A 14922-nucleotide genomic window follows, 5' to 3' on the forward strand; every position below is an offset into this window, starting at 1 on the left:
AACAAAATCTTACTCTTTGTCCTCTAAAAGTTTTCTTTTAAGTAGTTTTAGTCCATATTGTTGTCATATGTTCGACATATACTAATGATTTTTGTTTTCCAGACATATTTAGAATCTAGTGCGGTGGTTTCTGATATTTGTAAGCTTCAAACGGCGGGATGCAACACTCCGACACTCAAATTGGTAAAAGAGTAAGAATTGGAGGGTTTAAGGGATGAATGAATCGTTAAATCCATTTTGATGTTTGGATACTTAACGAATTTTTATGAACCATATGATTCAGTTAGATGCTAGGATATATATGGACCGTCACTTCGTTTTAATGAAGTGGATTCCTGATATGGAGGTGCAGACAGAAAGAAAACAGAAAGGGAATTCAGGACTAAATGAAGAGAATGAAAGTGGAATTACCAGGCCCAAAAGAGACAGGAGGTCCCCAGTTTGGTCACGTGACTATGTAGGAGTCATACAAGTCACTAAGTAATTAGAATTATCATTGTATTCCTTAGATTCCTAGAAAGAATTTGTTATTCTACTTGAAGGATCTTTTAACTGTTGGAACAAAATGTGTTTAACATTACCCTTTTGAGAGTTTTGATGATAACAAGGTATTAAAAATTGTCAATTGGATAAGTTAATATTTGTTCAAGTGTACAAGACCATAGACAAAAATTTGATATCTTAAATAGGTTCTGGAAGAACAAAAGAGAGTTAAGGAATCAACAAAAAGAAAGCTTGAAGCATCTGAAGAGAAGTGCTCCTGAAGTTTAGTGCTCCTGAAGTGATGACGTCATCAGAAGCAAGTTCATCAGAAGCATCTCATCAGAAGCTGAAGATCACCAGAAGCTGAAGTTCATCAGGAGATGCAAGACTTAAAGCTTCAAAAGTTGTTCAATGAATTTAATCTCATCTAAGCATTGCAGAAGACTAGAAGAGTGAAGCAACAACTATTTTGAAAGGATTTAAAAGCATTGGATGCATGTTCTTTGAAGAGCGTTGACAAAGTACAATTGTACGAAGTGTACAACCACTACCTCCACTACTCTGTTTTTGTCTCTGCTACAGGACAAGAAAAACAGCTATGCCTGCAACGATGTTCCTTCATACTTGGAATGGATTTGAAATTGATCCTTCATAGGATAATAACCATATCAAGCGAAAGATCATTGGTGATTGATCAAAGCTTCAAACGACTCTATTTTGATGTGCTGGCAATTCACAACGTCTCTTTCACAGCTCTATATAAAGGAGTGAAGACTTAGAGATTGGCAAGACTCAACAACAATTTACAAGAGCCAAAACTCTGTCGAAATTATCCTGCATTCAAAAGTTCACTTAGAATTTCTTTTTCAAAGTTCATATCTTAGAAATTCTAGAGTCTTAAGAGTTTGTATCTGATTTGTATTGTGAACACCACTGATTGTATATTAAGTGTTCAACCTCAAACATTTTTCTTTGTAATTCTGTTTGAATTAGAAGTCTCTTGCAGTTGTGCTTGAGCATTAGAAGTCTCTTGATTGTGTTCAGGAGCATAGGAAGTCTCTCGCAGTTATGCTTGAGCAGTTTGAAGTCTCTTGCTAAGTTTAGCAGTGAGCAGTTGTAATCAGATATTACATTTTAGTGAACTCTCCTTGGAAGTGCAAGGGGACAGGACTACTTCCGGTTTGTGGAAGGAATCTGTATAATTGCTTTGTGTCTTTCTTCTTTATCTCTCTCTCTCTCTCTCTCTCTCTCTCTCTCTCTCTCTGTTTTTATCCGCTGCATCTAGTCCTGAACATCACTTCAGAAGTAGAACTCTATCTGCTTCTAATCAGTGTTTTCAGCTTAGGAGAAAACGAAGAAAAAGCTAACACAATTCAACCCCCTTCTTGTGTTTTTCTCACCTTCATTAACATGTGTCAACGATCTGATAAGCTAGGATAGTTATTAACTCTATATAGTCTATATGCTGTATGAAATGAAGATACAAATGAAAAACTAATTAATCTCTTCTTTCCTCTATTTCTGGAGTTGGTACTGCTCTAAAGTACACCCTTTCCCTATCCTTTCACTATCATTGGTGCTTTCACTTTGTACCATGGCCCCCTACAATGATGTCAAATCTGAACAAATTGCAGAAGATGTCCTCCCAAATTAAAGAATTACAGACCAGCCTTGCTTCTGTCTCCAAACAACAAACCAATTTCCAATCTTTTCTCATAACCCAATTACCTCTGCTCATCAAAGAACAGCTCCATGCCCAACCCGAATCTTAATTGGGATCTAACTTCAACCGACCCGACCCGCAAAACAAACTTCGATTACCTAAAATTACCCTTACACCCTTTGACGAAAAAGATCCTATGGACTGGATGTTCAAGGCGGAGAACTACTTTGACCTCACTGAAACACCACCGGCCCGCCACCTCATTCTCATTCCGTTCTTCCTTCACGATCCAGCTCTGAGTTGGTTCAAGTGGCTTCATTCCAACCACCTCCTCACTACTTGGCCAGAGTTCCTTCACGCCCTTGAGGTGAGATTTGGTCCTTCCTCGTTTGCCAATCATAAAGCTTCCCTCTACAAACTTCACCAAACAGGATCTGTAATGGAATATCAACAACAATTTGAAACCCTCTCTAATAGGGTCACTGGCCTCTCACCAACTTCCCTCCCGAAAGTAAATCCACCATGAACTCACAATACGTGTAACGCCCTATTTCTATTAAAGCGATAAAACACGCGAATAATACATATATTCAATAAATAGACACTACGTCTCAACAAAATCCACAAAATCATGCATGCATAAAAATATCTCAACAAACGCAGCGGATACAATCATATATCTCCAAGTGTACATGCCATGGTCAACAATACATCATCATATAAAATCCTCCAAGTCCCGACAAGTGGGCAAATATCAGCTAAATAAAAACAGAATCCAACAATAACGTAAAGACACGATCACCTAATCAGAGCCCAAACCTACGACTCCAACGATAACGGAGATAGCTCCCGCTATCCAAGCACTCACCAAAAGCAACTACTCCTGCACAGTGTCTACCCATCCATACAGACAGGTAGGCGGTCAAAACCACTGGAGGTTAGCTTTACATCAATCACAATTAATAAATAATAATTGACATAAATGAATCAATTCCATTTTCAAATAGTTTGCATGAACAATAAATTTTCATATACATTCATACGAATAATCCAAGTATCGCAAGCAAGCATTTATCAAACACTTATCACCAACAAATATCATTCACATATCACAACAAGATCTCATTTCTATATGCAATGCGCCTATACTCGACACATATATGCATGTGGTACCATACAACAACATTAGATGCCAACCGCACATCTATGTAAGAGTACACCTCCTCTTACAACAACTATGTAAAAGTACACCTCCTTTTACATTTCAACATACGACTCATATGATATGATGCATGGACATACAACAACGACCCGATAATGCGCAACTTCAACATAACAATTATCAACGACAATGTCAAAGTACACCTCCAATTACATTGACTATCTCAACAACAATTGTATTATCAAGTATTTATGTCCACACATTCAACAAATCACAATTCAAATAAGAGTCGTCATCATGGATCAACATACATCAACATTAACTACACAATATCACAACAATTCCATATACTCCTTATAAACCAAGTAAAATGGATCAATACAACATTTCATGATAAACATCATATTCAACCTCCAACAACCATCCACATATCCTCAATTAATCATATAAAACCATTCACGAAAGATTTATAAGGTAATTGGTTTAAAGGAACCATTTTCAACTAAGTTCGTCTATCATACTACCATTTTCAAAATAATTGAAGTTATTGATCCAAAACCAAGTAAACAAGTTCCAATGCCTCAACTAAGTATTCCTCTAGGCTACATATAAGTGCAGTAGAGTATACCTTGGCGTTTCACCGGCTAAACACGACGAAATCATGAGAATCACAAAGTTCGTCTCTCTTTATCATTTTTACAAAAGAATCCCAATTTCAAGCAAAACATGCTAAGACTTGATGCAACCAATCAAAACCATTTTTAGAAATCATGTAATTAGTACACAACCTTAACCATACTTCAATTCCATGAGAAAAACGAGTTTTCGGAAAATTGACGTTTTGGACCATTTTTCAAAAGTTAAGTGAAATTCACAAAATCAAGTCCAATTCGATTCAACGATGTTTCATTAGGTTTAAGTATGTAAACAAAGGTTAAACAAGTCAAAAGAAACATTTTAGAAAGCTCGGATTAGTCCCCAAGTCCCCGAAACAAAAGTCAAATTAAGGTTGCTGAAACTGGGCAGGTTCGCTTAAGCGAAGGCCTGGTTCGCTTAAGCGAACAAGTTCCAGAACCTGCTATGGTGTTCGCTTAGCGTTCACTTAAGCAAACAATCATAGTTCTGCAGAAAAAAAAATGTTACGGGTTTCACCCCTTTTCACCCAAAAATCCCAATTTTGATCATTCTAAACCCCAAAACTTAATCCCAAAGATGTTTATAGGTCATATACACTTCAAAACACTTAAACATGCATAAGGTTTGAGATTAAAACATCAACACAACAAAATTCATCAATTCACCAAACTTCCACAACTTTCAACAACAACAACAATTCTCATTACCAATTCACCAATTCATGATACCCAATGCATCAATTCATCAACAACACATTTAACAACAACAACAACAACATATAATCATGAATTCATCCTCAATCTAACAACCACAACATCATTCATCATCAATTTTACACAAAAACACATCATGTTCATATATACCCATTTTGACATACAAATTCAACAACAACAACACAATTATCATTCAATTCATGTACATAATCATGTCATCAAAATTAAGCACGAATTTCTACAACAAAATTCAAATTAACCACTTAAGCAAAGAATTAGGGAAGAACTACAACTATTAATTATGATTGAATTCTAACCCCCCTTACCTTAATTCTTCACAATCACCAACTAAGGCTTCACTTTAGCTCCCAAGACTTGAATCTCTATCCTCTTCTAGCTCTCTCTAGCTTCCTCTTCAAACCCTTATCTTCTCTTGCTCTTTCTCTCTCTACCTCTTCTCAAAATTGAAAAATGATGGTGTAGACCCTATTCTCTCTAACACTAGAGTTTATATAGGCTCTACATAATTGGGCTCAACTCACAATGTCTTAATGGGCCTAACCCATTACTAATCCAATTCAAATTGTTTCTATCCACTTAACAGTAAAATGTAATAATAACGGTCATTCACCGGTAATAAAACAATTCACTACAACTCCCTAGCACTTAGGAAAATAATACTAGCTCTCACTAAGCACTAAAAATAATCGTCATCAAAATTACTAAATTACCCCTACTCACAAAATGACCGAAATACCCCTGAGTCCAAAATGACTAAAATACCCTTCTAACACCGAATTCTACGCTCCCAACCAAAAATACACACAGAGGCAATTAATCACATAAGAGCACATAAAATACACATAAATAAATAATAAAATAAATCTAGCGAAAAATCGGGCTGTTACAATACGCAAATCCTCATCTCTTACCGAAGCCATAGATCTAGCCAAATTGGTTGAATAAACAAACATAGCTACTAAATTCCCTTTTATCAGACCCAACAAACCCTCCTTACCCACATCTAACCCGCAACCCTCCATTCTCGGTGCACCGCCGTCCGTTCCAATCTGGCATCTCACGCTAGCTGAACAACTTGAACGCAGAGCTAAGGGACTGTGTTTCAACTGTGATGAGAAGTTCCATACATGGCATCGATGTGCTAAGAAATAATTCCTGTTGTTACTCATGTATGATTTGGAAGTGTAATTGAGCTCACCAGAAGCAGATGCAGAAACAATGATGGTCGAATCACCAAATTTGCTACTTCCCGCACCGTCGCCACCGTTTTCGCAACCGAAAACATCTTCGCCGTCGTCAGCAGAGCATTTTCAGTTGTCTCAGGCTGCTCTTATGGGCCCACCTTCGCCTCGCACACTTCGAGTCTAGGGACGTGTTGGTGAATTGAAGGTAACTGTTTTGATTGACTCAGGAAGTTCGCACAATATCATACAACCAAGAGTTGCAGAATTTCTCAACTTACCCATGATGGCAATTACTCCTTTCTCTGTGGTAGTGGGAAACGGTGCTTCCATAACTTGCAGTGGATTTTGCTCAGATGTACCAGTGAATTTGTCCAATCAGGTTTTCCACATACCGTTTTTTCGTTTTACCCATTCATGGTGCTGATTTGGTGCTAGGGGTGCAATGGCTTCAAACCCATGGTTCTTTTTTGTCTGATTATTCCATTCACTCTATTCAATTTACATATAATCATCAATCAATCACACTCACAGGTGTTTTATCTTGGTTTTTCGGGTGTCAAGCATTGATTAAGCTTGGACCTTTTTAACCTTTGATATCTCCATTTTTTCTTGGGAAGGGCAAAATGAGGAAAAAACCCTTGAGAATCGAGGTTCGGGAGTTGTTTTCGCTATAGGAAGGTGTTAGGCACCCATAACGACTATAGTATTCTATAGGAACCGTCTTTACTTTCTACACCTAACGCTTTACTTTTACACGCTATTTATTGAAAATATTATTCATACCTAAAGGTTTGCTAAGTTAAGAATTGGAGGGAGAAGAATGTGTTTGGATTTTTGTTTTATTCGATTTGGAGGAGTGTTGACTCCTTGCCTACGTACCCTTTTAAGGGATCAAAACCAATCGTAGTTCACTTCCAAAAAAGAGTTTTTGTTTTCGTTGGTTGATTTTAACTTTGAAAATGGATTTTTGAAGAAAGGAAATGAGAGGCCTCAAGGGCATAAGATTTTGGAAAACGTGAGGTATGATTAGTTATTTTGCAAAAAAGATCTAAGTATGATTAAAATTCATTGAAATTCTCGTTTAAGAAAATAAAGGGAAAAGGGAGGAGTTTTGACTCCTATTTATTTGAGAAATTTTTTTCAAGTGAGATTGTTCACATTTTTTTTGAAAAGGAATTTTTGTCTAAGTTTCAAATTCCTAAGCATACATCTAAGCATACGTTCCCTAAGCATACATCTAAAGCATACACGTGATGTGTGTGCGTGTGTCGGTGAGTGTCGGTGTACATGTTTAGAGTCCATTGTCCTTTTACATCATTGGCCTAAATACACACTATTATCCTTGCGAGAACTTAATCTCGCACAAAAATGAACCGTAAAGAAATAAAGTGCGAGAAATTAAGGTGTAGAAAAGGATGGAGTATGAGATGCTTATGTGATACATGAAACATGAAACAAAAGGGTTAGTAGCACATGATATAATAACAAGAGATAAAGCAAGTAAAACCACTATAACAAAAGTAAGAAAATCATCATAAAACCAAGCAAAAACAAAGTAAAAATATGCCTAAAAATCATACCACAAAATGCCAAGTTCACATGACTTATAATCCTCATAATCCAATACATTTTCAAAGGCATAAATTCAGGTTTTGCAAAGAGGATCGAAGAAATGTGTCATAATAAGCATTTTTAGGAAGAAATTGGACATATCCTTCATTTATTATTCACAAACAAAACTTGTAAAACAAGTAACTAACCACAATATATTCACATACAGTAAAAACATATCAAACAGAGGTAAATTCGTTATCAATTCACAAACCACAAACATATATCAAGGATTGGAAACAAAATTATGCGAATTTTCACATGATTTTAACATGAAATTCAAAATAAAGAAAGGAGCCATCACATCATTTTTCTCATCAGTCTTCATGTAAAAAAATAATGCAAAACATCACAAAGTTAACAAGAAACACCCATGAATTTTTGTAGAATTTTTAAAAGATTTTAGGCATGGCAGGGGGTGTAAAAAGCAAGACACAAAATGAAAATAGCAAGGAAAACAGAGAAAGAATGGAATCCAGTACAAGATCCAGCCCAAGCCCAAACCTAATGGATCCGGATCACAGGGAGGGCTCCCAACCATTGGATTGATCCAGATCCATCCTAACCTAGATCTAACGGCTGAGAGGCGAAGGAGAGGTCTATAAGACCCTCCCCACACCGGTCTCCTCACTTTTCCCCTTTCTTTCTCTCTCTAACCTATTCTAGTGAGAGAAGCTCTCGCTTCTCTCTTCTCACCGGTTCTCTCCCCTTCGCCGGTTTCTGGAAAGAAATGGCCGGGGAAGATGAAGATCGGCCGGGATCTTCATAGATCCGCCGGAATCTTCGTATTCTCCGGCGTGATTTCCAGATTCCGGCACCACCTCAAACAACTCCGATCTTCTTAGTTCTAGACCCTAGTCCACTTGTTTTTTCAACCCGAACACAAATATGAATTCAAAACTGGAAAATAAACGGTGAAACGTCGTAGATCTACATCTGGAAATTCGGTTTCAAATCTTTTCAATCTTTTCAAAGTTTTTCGAAAGAACAAGTTCTGGAACTTGTTTATCTGCTTTGATTCATCGTTTATTCGTTCTTACGAACCTTCGTTGAGCTTTTGCGATGAAAATAAAGAGGTTCTTCGTGATTACCTAATTTTAGTCAGAGATTCGAACAAAAGATCCTTCGAAAAGCTTCGAATCCTTCTGGTAAGTGCTTGAACCGAAAATAAATCGGTGATTCCTCTTCTTCTTCTTCTTCTCTGGTTTGATCTTTCGCCTTCGATCCCTCTTCTTCTTCTTCTCTGGTTATTCTCTGTGATCGTGCTTGAGTTCGCCACTAACAGTGGTAGATTCACACTTGAATTGCAGAGGTAATGATTCGATGATGAAGATTCTTCAATGAATCATTGAGAATCACCACAAATTCGTTGAATTTGGTCTTGAATTTGAATTCTAGAAATTTAGGGTTTTGGATTGTTCTTCACGTTCTTGGTGTTCTTCTGGGTTTTGATCTTAACCGAATGGAGAGAGAAAGTTGAGAAGCGTTTGTGATGTGGCGTGTGATTAATGGAATCTCTCTGACACATGTGATGAGATGGATGTTATTTATAGGACAACTGTGATTTCTTGAGCCAATAGCAATGCGCCACCCATCCCTGGACTTGGGTAACTCGGCTTTGGACTTATTGGACTTGAGGACCTTTCTGCAAAATAAGAAAACTGAAGGACTAATCTGCAAATGAGGAAAAGGACTTAAAAATGCAATTATTAAAACTTGAGGACCAAAATGTAAAAAGAAATTAACAAAATTGGTTTTAACAAAGTAAAAGTAAAGTGCAACCCAAAAAAATAAAATCAACCAAAGGACTAAAATGAAACAATTACAAAATGAGGTATTTTAAAATACCTATTTGTCAAAATTTTGAGTGAAATGACCAAAATGCCCCTAGGGACTAGATTGACCCAAAATGACTCAAATGCAATTTTGAATGGTATTTTAACATGGAATTAAAGCAAGAATTTATGCAAATTAATTGGAAAGACTCAGAGACAATTTACAGGGATGAAAATGAGTTTGAATGCAGGAAATGACTAAAATACCCTTTTTCATGATTTTTGCAAATAACATTGTAGAAATATGCAGTTAATCAAAGACAATTTCAAATAACTTGGAATGCAAGAAAAACCTTTTGGATGGTTTGAAATGCAGGAAAACACAGACAAAATCACAATTGAAAATATTTACAAACACAGACAGTAGAAATATGCAAATATAGCAGAGTAAAATATCAGAGTAAACAGTGGCAAATTGGCAATCTCTCGAAGATCAAAGACACATATCAGAGATAAAGAACATTTGGAGCAAGTATTTTTATGTCCAAAATTAGGATATAACAATAGGAAACACAAACAATCAGCGCACCCTGTCTACTTTTTCCCAATATTGTCGTTTTGTCTTCACAGACGCAATTGCATGGCTGAAAGAAGAGGAGAAAGAAGAAAGGCTTTGAATGACGGCTAGTTTATTCTTGTTTTAACATCATTAAAAAACTCTAAGGACAAAATAACATTATTACCCTTTGTTTCTGACTCATATTACATAAATAGTTGGACTCAGAATTATAATACAATAGAAGTGGGCCTGAACTCCTTAATCCATAATTTGTATGATTTTTTGAATTCTGCTCTTTACCCAACAAAAATAACTCGCGCCCAACTGAACTTCCCAAAATACCCATGTGTTAGTTAAGTCACGCTGCGTGACTTAAGTCGCGCACCTTATAACTCTGCGTGACTTAAGTGAAGTGTGCACGAGTTTGTCATACCCCAATTTTGGACCTAAAAATACTTGCTCCAAATGATTTTCCTCTTCTCTGAGATGGGTCTTTGACTCTTGAGAGATTGCAGTTGACTGTTGTTTTAATCTGACATTTTACTCTACTCTATCTGAAATTTACTACTATTACTTGAAAATGTTTAATTGTGCTTTTGTCTGTGGTTTTCTTGCATTTCAAGCCATCCAAAAGGGTTTTCTTGCACCTCAAGTCATTTGAATTTGTCTCTGATCAATTGCATATTTCTCTGCATTTTATTTGAACCTTATTTGCAAAAATCATTGAAAAGGGCATTTTAGTCATTTCCTGTGTTAAAACTCCTTTTAATCTTTGAAAATTGTCTCTGAGTCTCTTCAATTAGTTTGTATAAATCCTTGCTTTAATTCCATGTTAAAATCCATTTCAAAAATTGCATTTGAGTCATTTTGAGTCAGTTTAGTCCCTAGGGGCATTTTGGTCATTTCACATAAAATTTTGACAGAGAGGTTACTTTAAAGTACCTCATTTTTGTAGTTGGTTCATTTTAGTCCTTTTTGTGTTTTTTATTTGTTTCACCTTACGTTATTTTCAATTTACCAATTTTAACCAATTTTATTTTAAATTTCATTTCAGTCCTTCAAAGTTGTTAAAATTGCATTTTAGTCCCTCAAAGCTTTTTAACTCTGTTTTTTAGTTATGTTGCAAATTGCAGTTTGGTCCTTGTTTTTAAAATAATTGCAGGTCAGTCCCTTAATTTCCAGAAATTACAAAAAGGTCCTCAAGCCAAAATCAGTCCAAGTCCGAGCCAATTGGTCCAAGGACACATGTGACAAGCTCATTGGGTCTCAAGTACACATGCCACCTATATAAAGGCCCAATCATCACAGTCCCATTCAGATTGTAACAACTCATCAAAATCACAGAAACAGAATCACACTTTCTCTCTCTTGGTAGTTACGATCAAAACACAACAATTTTCCAGAAAATTCATCCCCAATCTCAAACCCTAAAATTCCAGAACCACAAATTCAACACAATTTCAACAAATTTGTGAGAGTTCTCAGAGATTCACCGTTGGATCTTCATCACTGAAAGCAACGGACTCAAGCACGATTACGAAAGGATCGAAGTTGAGAAGAAGAAGGATTGAAGAAGAGGAATCGAACCGGTGAAGAAGAGAGAAGAAAATACCGATTTATTTTCGGTTTCCAGAGTTAAAGATTAATCACCAGAAGGATTCGAAGCTACTACGAAGTTCTCCGAAGAATTCTTTGTTCGAATCTCCGTTTAAATTCAGGTAATCGCAAAAAACTTTCTCGTTTTCATCGCAAAAGCTCAACGAAGGTTTACAAACACAAATAAACGGTGAATCGAAGCAGATTAACAAGTTCTAAGACTTGTCCTTTCGAAAAACTTTGAAACAGATTGAAAAGATTTGAAACCGAGGTTTCAAATGTAGATCTACGACTTTTCACCGTTTATTTTGCAAAACTAAGTTCATATTCGTAATCAGTGTGAAAAACAGAGTGGATTAGGGTTTGATTTAAGTTAAACCGGTATTGTTAGGGCTCGCCGGAATCTGGAATTCACGGCGGAGTCGATGAAGATTCCGGGGAAGGATGAACAAGATAGGAGAGAGGCGAGTGCTTCTCTCACTAGAACGAGAGAAGAGAGAGAAGTGAAAGAGGAGAATGAAACAAACCGGTGTGATTAGGTTTTTATAAAGGACTGAACCGGACCGGTTCGAAACCGGTCCACTCCCCTTCATCCTGGCTGTTGGATCTAGGGTTGATCCATCTGGATCAATCCTGCGTTCCCTGTTGTTCCCTGATCTTTCTGGATCTTCTTCCTTTGGGCCTGGGCTTTCTTTTTCGTTTTCCTTTGTTTTTCTTGCTATATATACTTGTTTTCTTGCTGATTGAACCCCTGCATGCTTGTTTTTGTGCTATAAAATCCCTAAAAAATTATCAATGCTTTTTCTTGTTAGTTTTAGTTGTTCTTGAAAATTTTACATGTTAATTTTGACCTGAAAAATATATGGAGATGAGTTTTGATATTCTTGTTAGTTTAATGCTTTTCTTTTGTTAAAATTTTGTGAAAAAACCACCAAAATTGATCATGTGTTTTTGTATTTTGATAATGATTCTTGATAATAAATATGCTGAATTTTCTACCTCTGAAATGTATGCAATTACCTTGATTTGTGTGGTGAATTTTTGGTATCTTGTGCTTTAAGTAACTTGAATTTTTTGTAGAAATAAAGTGATAAATATACCTAAAATCTTGCTATGATTTCTTGGCTTGTTGTTTCCATTTAATTTCCATGTTATGGCTGAAAGAAAAATGCTCTATAAAATTGTCATAATGTAGGAATTATAGGTCCTACACTTGCCATTATCTTGTGGTAAATTTTTAGGTATATTTAGCATCTTTTTTTTGTTAATTCTTGTTACTTGTTTGGAGCTTTTACTTGCTTATAATTTTTACCATATTCCTCTATATTGTGCTACTAACCATCTCATACATTTTCCATTCATCTTGACATAGCATTTCACCCTTCATTCTCTAGCTTTACATTGCTTGCAATTTAAGTTTCCTTGCAAATTTTAGAATGTAAACTTTGAGGTTTTGTAACTTTACTTTTATGCCTTTATCTTTCTTGCAAGACCTTAGTGTGTATCTAGGCCAATGATGTAAAAGGACAATGGACTCTAAAGATGTACACCGACACTCACCGGCACATGCACACACATCACATGTATGTTTTAGATGTATGCTTAGGGAATGTATGCTTTAGATGTATGCTTAGTAATCGCGATACTTAGAAAAATTATCTTTTCCAAAAAAATGTGAACAACTTCACTCAAATAATTTTCCAAAGAAACCTTGGGATCAAAGTCCCATTGAATTTTCCCTTTTATTTTCTTAATAAATGATAAAACAATTGCTAAATACTTTGACTAAAGTTTTTGTAAATAAATTGACCAACCTCACTCTTTTCCAATCCTCAAGCCCATGAGGCCTCTTTCTATTCTTCAACTTCTATTTTTTCAAACTTTTAAAATCAAACTTAACTCACAAAAACATTTTTTGGAAGAGAACTGCATGGAGTTTGATCCCTTAAAAGGGTATGTAGGCAAGAAGTCAAAACTTCTCCAAGTCCAATAAAACAAAAATCCAAACACATTCTTCTCCCTCCAATTCTTAACCTAGCAAACCCTTAGGTGTAAATAACATTTTCAAATAGCATTTAAAAGCAAAGCGCGTGCGTAGAAAGTGAATACGGTTCCTATAGAATACTATAGTCGTTATAGGTGCCTAACACCTTCCTATAGCGAAAACAACTCCCGGACCTCGTTTCTCAAGGGTTTTTCTTATTTTTCCCTTCCCAAGAAAAAATGAGATATCAAAGGTTAAAAAGGTTCAAACTTAATCAATGTTTGACAATCGAAAAACCAAGATAAAACAGCTGGCGACTTCACTGGGGAGATTCGAGAGTTACGCCTAGTCTTTATTTCCACGCTTGCGCTTTTGTTTTTACTTGCTTCTTTTATTTGCTTTCTTATATGAATAAATGTTTAAATTCTTGCAAACGTGTGGGGGTGAGAATATTAAAGCCCTACACCCGGGCTGAGTGAACTTAGGATTTAGGGGGGATATAATCGACAATTCATTCCGAGGGTTGCCTCGTGTATTGGATTATGCGATCAATCCCACATAGCTGAGGAATTTTGGGGGTGATGTTTTCGGCGCGTGTTGTCGCGTTTAGGCACTTTGCTTCCAATTGTTCTATGACGTTATGGACCGTAGATAACCAAACCCATCCATGGCTTTTTCTAGGATGTAGTGCGGAGGCTAAACCGAGTGTTGTCTCGAGTCTTAGTCGTCACGCGATACTACACTCAAGTTAGACCTTCTTACGAATAATCATGGAGCGAGTGTTTGTCTCGTGGCACCATGGTATACGTAGGAGAGGTTGCGACTTGGGAACCTTTTGTAGAACCCGGTTACTATTATCCAAAGCCTTAGTTTCACCGGACACCGTGTCCGCCCTTGACTCCTTGACTTTAAACCTTAACCCACCATGTTCTCTCCGTACTTGAATGTGATCATGCATACATGCATAAACTCTTTTCATGCATTTGTCGAAGGGCTTAGACAAATTGAATTTGTAAACATTGTAGGAATGGGGAAGACTAAGTCCTAGAAGTTCATGAAGGTTTATTTGGCTAGCTTGAGAGACTTGGCACTCAAGATCAAGGATCCGACCAGTTTCCGACATCGTTACGGGGACTTACTTACTCTTCTCCGGACTAATGTGGAAGAGAAGCTTGTGCACACTCTAGTGCAATTCTATGATCGGGAATATCGGTGCTTCACTTTTCCTGACTTTCAGTTGGTACCTACTCTTGAGGCTTATTGTTCCTTGACAGGGTTACCCATAGCCGAAGGAACACCTTTCACGGGTCTTGAACACCCTTCTACTCGGTCATTGCTAAGGATCTCCATCTCAAGACCTCTGATGTCTCCAAGAATATTGTCACTAAGGCTCACATCCGAGGGTTCACTTCGAAGTATCTACTTGAGAAAGCCAATCTCAAAACTACTTGTCAGGACACTCTCGAGGCTATCCTTGCACTACTCATCTATGGGCTTATCCTTTTTCCAAATCTTGATGACTTTGTGGATATGAA

Source organism: Medicago sativa, chromosome 4 (genome assembly GCF_051527215.1).
Source record: "Medicago sativa cultivar Bolivia chromosome 4, Bolivia_mono, whole genome shotgun sequence".
NCBI lineage: Eukaryota > Viridiplantae > Streptophyta > Magnoliopsida > Fabales > Fabaceae > Medicago > Medicago sativa.